This window comes from Osmia lignaria, chromosome 16 (assembly GCF_051020975.1).
Source record: "Osmia lignaria lignaria isolate PbOS001 chromosome 16, iyOsmLign1, whole genome shotgun sequence".
Lineage (NCBI taxonomy): Eukaryota > Metazoa > Arthropoda > Insecta > Hymenoptera > Megachilidae > Osmia > Osmia lignaria.
Window position 1 is genome coordinate 3,769,565 of NC_135047.1, and position 5,012 is coordinate 3,774,576.

Below are 5,012 nucleotides of genomic sequence, written 5' to 3' on the forward strand. Positions count from 1 at the left end.
TCTCTGTACCTTCCGAAATATCCACCCCGGTTCGGAGCGTACGTCAACGAATTTCAATTAGATCGTTTCACGAATGAAGCGTGAATAGGAGAAACGCGATGGTAGGGAAAAATCGAGGAGGCCTGGTTGAAGGGAACAGAGCTCGTTGCTGGAAGCAGGACGCGTTAATGTCGGTCCTGTTGTAAATGGTTCTTGGGCGCACTTAAACGCCCATTTCCTTCGAAACCCGGCCAAATCGCTTAGGCCGAGCAAAGCGTTCCAATTAAGAGGTATGCGTCTCGCTGCTGGCATCTCGGCAACGAGACGATATACTTTTTTTTTTCTCCTCTCTGTCCCTCGCCTCCCTTTGTCTTTCCCGTTCTCGCAAAGTCAGCCTGACCTAAAGCTGCTGCAAAGACTTTGGCGCAGCGAAACTGCGAGCGAGGAGTTAAACAGATGAGAATTTTTCGGTCTATTAGTGGAGCTGCCACCGTTTTGCCCGCGTAAAGAGAATTGATATCTGGTCACGCCGCCTGCACGCTCCACCTTTTTCCTTTTCTTTCCTCTCCACGACACACGTTCCTCTTCTTCGTACTCTCGCCTTCGTGATACTTTTATTTCCGGCCCGTTTGTCGCCTCTACCCCGGACACATCGTCCCACCCTTTCGCCCTCCTGTTCTCCTTTCAAAGCGTTCGTTTGAACCTCTTCTAATGGTGAAGAATTGACTGCTCCGATGGGTGTTTCACCGTTCTACGTATCTGCGTGGGCGTGTTTCAGTACCGTTTGATAATTTTAGGATAATGTTTAAAGGAAAATACGAAAGAAATATATTTTTGGACACTCGAAGGGCCAGAAAGGTCCCCTTTGTTTCGAGTTCGATCACGTGCAACGCGTACGCAAATGATTCGTCGCGCGCAGTTCCGGCGACGATTCGCGGCGATCGTAAACCTGGCGCGCAAAGTCGACGGATACTTCTCGGAAACTGTACGCGAACACGTGTTTAGAATTAGGTGACTTGCTCGAGGGGAGCATGCTCCGCGTCGACGACATTTCTTCTGCCCACTTCTCTGATGACGCTCGATAAAGTTCGCCATTCTTCTTGGCGCATAATCAAGCGGTAGCCATTCGGTATTCAAGAATAACAAAGTACACTGTTAAATAACCCTTGGTCTATCACGTTGAAAATTTGTCTTTCATCGTGACTCGACGCGTCTACAGCCCCGTGCAATTAACCGTCCGAGTGGTTTACCAGCGATCCTGATGAAGATTCGATTCAACTTCAAAGAAAGATCAGAGAATAGAGCAAAAACATAGACAACCGATATCTTCATACAACAGTAACTAATCCAAATTGCACGGTCGGGCAAGAAGCGATGGAACTAAACAGCCAAGTCGGCCAGCGAGGCGCGTTTTACTGGAAGCTCGCGGCTTAAATCACGCAACAGGGAGTTAAGTGACCGGCTGAGTAAGGGAAGAGAACGATAGGGAGGAGGAGAAAAAGGATAACGAGGGAGGCTGTGGCTGGTATTCGCATTCCGGGAGCGCGTGCCACGATGTCAGTTTCGAAAGCGAATGATACGTAATTTATAACGGCGTGGAACTAAATACCCCGTTAGAAGGAGGAGCGTGTTGGAAAGAAGAAGGACGAGGAAGCGGAACAACGGCCGGAGTCGGACGGATAGAAGAGGACACGAGGAGCGTGTCTGTCGAGTGAAGACGAAGAACAAGGGGAATCCGAGGCCGTAGACGAGAGAAGACAGTCGGTGTCTAAATATCGAGCACATGTCGGTGTCCCCCTGAAACACGCCAACCAAAATAGAATCCACCACCGTGGACCACCACCGTACGTCATGCTGCTGGATAGAGGGCCGATCTACTTTATCTGCTTTGCTTTTCTGTGGCCTCTTGTTTGCTGTTGCGCGGCCCTGTTTTCCCGTGTACCCTCGTTCGTCATTCTTCCTACTTTCTTCCACTATTCAATTTCTCTTTCTAGGAACGAGAAATACTGTTTGTTTCTGACTACCCCTCTTTGACTTCCCTTCTGTAACGATTTATAAAAAAAAAAAAGAAATTTGAAAGAGAATAAAAAGAAAACTGAAATGACAATGAAAATTTCTTTTTCCCTTCAATTAACTCTTCCTGCACTCGTCGCCCAATTTCCTCCGCGGTGCTCCGCCTGCTGTTTTCTCTTATTTCATCGCGAGACAGCCAGGCAGAAAAGCGGAAAAGAAAACAAGGGTGAAAAAAGAAGGAAGGGAGTAGAAAGAGAGAGCAAGAAGTCGGGTATCCCCTAATAGATCGGCTGTCTTCTTAATTGACTAGGTGGCTCGTGAACGTCTTGACGGCTCGCGCCTCCCGACACGAAATAAGAGGCCGGATTGACCGTGAATGCTAAACGCGGAATACCGACGTTCGCTCCTCGCCAATGATGGAGATTGATCGCTGCAATTATATAATCGACGCCGAGAGCCCATCTCTCTGTGGGCTCAGACGTTATCCGCGATACCTTTGTCCCGGGGATGCCTCACGGATGGACGTATCCTTCGTGCCTGATGATACGAGAATATATCTCCTCTTTTCTTTATTTTACTCCTCTATCGGTGATATTCTTTTCTCCATTTCAACGCACGAGATTGATTGCTGCTTCGCGTGATGAATTTTTAAATGCTGCGAAAATTGGAATAGTTATTTGGAAATTTTTAATATTGAAGGCGTTAAGAGAAGAGAAGAATTTTGGAAACGACCTGACCCATCCAACTCTGCGGTGGATCGTTGGAAAAAAATGTTTCGCGTGACTTTTACCCTAAACCATGCGACAGCGGGGTCCAAATTGTTCGATTGTCCGTCTCGAGTGGCTGAGGTATTGTCGGAAGGTCGCAGCTGTTCGAAGCCTCTTAAATCGCAATTATGCGAGGCACGGCAAGCCGCGAAAAAGAAGAGGGGGGCCATTTTCTAGAGTTTCGCTCAAAAACTGATCCTTCGAGTGGTCGACAATGGGCACAGAACGAATCGACTTTGGGTTTACCTTTATCTGCCATTCTTCTTCTTCTTATTCCAATTCTTCCCTTTCTCTTCGGTTCGGCCGGTGCTTCGACCGAGATTGCCGTATTGTCGAGGGCGTGAGGCCTTTACAGAGACCATTTTCCTCCGTAACGCCATTCATCGACACGAAGAATACCCGCTCGAGGATATACGTGTAAGTTTGGAGATCGATGGATAGCCTTTTCCCTATTTGCTTCCTCGGAGGTATTGAGACGACGATATTGAGATTTAATGATCTCATTTTTGCCGTTTGTAATATTCATTTTCCCAGTCAAATATTGAAGCTACTTCTTGCACAATTTTAAAAATAATTTGCAAAGAGATTGTTAAAATTGCTATATAAAATATTCAAAATTCTACGAAATCAATAGCAAACACAAGAAATTTCAATTTTTCTCAAGGATCCCTTGGATCGATGGTCACTGAACAAGAACGAGACAGTATCACTTGCAGTGCTTTAATGAACCGAGCGTGTGGTCTTTCTTCAGGGCTGTGAACGTCCTTGTCTCGAGGAGTATCCGATAGAATGCGGTGTGCCTCGGTGAATGGCGAATTCGCGTCGCCGTAAAGGATCCAGTTGTAAAAGATCCGACGGTGCCATTGTGTCCCCGACCGGGTATACCGTGGACCATTCGAAGTTGTTTAAATCCTTGTAAAGCTCGAGAGGATGCTAAAGGTATCGCTGGTGGTGTCGTTTTCCGTTCTCGAGTGGCTTCGATTGTCGACCTCTTGAAAAGAGTGAAATTGAGTCGGACAACCCGAACCCGCAGCTCGAGCAGGTGCTCGGAACTTCCTCTCTAGTCCCCTCCACTTTTCTGGGAAGCATCCATAAAATCATAAACCCTGAAATAGATCCTGAACGTAATGGACTTTGATGATTTTTCCTTACTATTTTCAAACGTTTCGGCGATAAACTAAATTAATTTTTGACACGTTTCTAACCCTTGAAGAGGTGAGCCTGAGTCAATTATGATCCAAATTTACAAAATCAACAATTAAAATTAGATTCATAATTTTTTAACTAAAGAGGTTCATATGTTGAAAAAATAATTTTTAAAGGAACAGTGTAAAATTTAGAAAATTGAAATAATACGAAATACGAAATGAAATTAAAATTGAGGCTCTCTCCATGGTCCGTCATCCGAGAGTTAATTAATAGATCTTCATAGCCATTTAGGAAACTTCTGCATCTTTGAATAAGTAAATCCTGTGAATTACTTTCTGTAATTTTACACAATTCCCTCCGAAACGTGCGCCAAACTTCTCGAAATGAATCATTTCTCATACGGCGCGTCAAAAGCCGACACTCTTCAACAACCACGACGTTCAGCGTGGAAAGTGTACGTCGGTCTGACCGATCGTGGATCAACGTTTTAATAAAACAGCTCGCAGCTAACGTCGACGAGGCGCTCTTAAATGCCGGTATTCTTCCAGTCGAGCGGCTTCGAAATCAACGGGTTCCGCTCGTCGTTCGTATTAACGCGGCGTTTGTTAGTTAACGAGCGGTTTGATAGGCCGCGCGCGGAAAGAACATAAAGGATCGAAGCATCTCGAGAAACATCCACGAGGAATCCTCGGAATCGTGCGACGCATTAATTTCCCTTCACCTACACCCTACACTCGTTCAACGACCGCGCCGGTATAAACTAATTTATCCCCATAAAAATGGGGACTTAACGCAACCGGGGGAGAAACGAGTTATCCAGTCGTTTTGTAGAGATTTAATAGTTACAAGGAAACGTTTAGAAGAAGTTAAGATACCATTCTTCGTTTACGAGACACGTTGTAGGATTCTGATGAATTATATCCATGGATAGGTGCTTTTAAATTAAACACTGACGTTTTAACTTGTATACTAATAAGGAACATCCAGGTGTGAAGAATTTATGGACAATTTTCATTTTACAAATTGTCTACTTAACACCAGTTAGGGGAAAATTATGATCAGCTTTTCTATCCACCATTTCCTGTTTCATTTTGGTGTTAAATA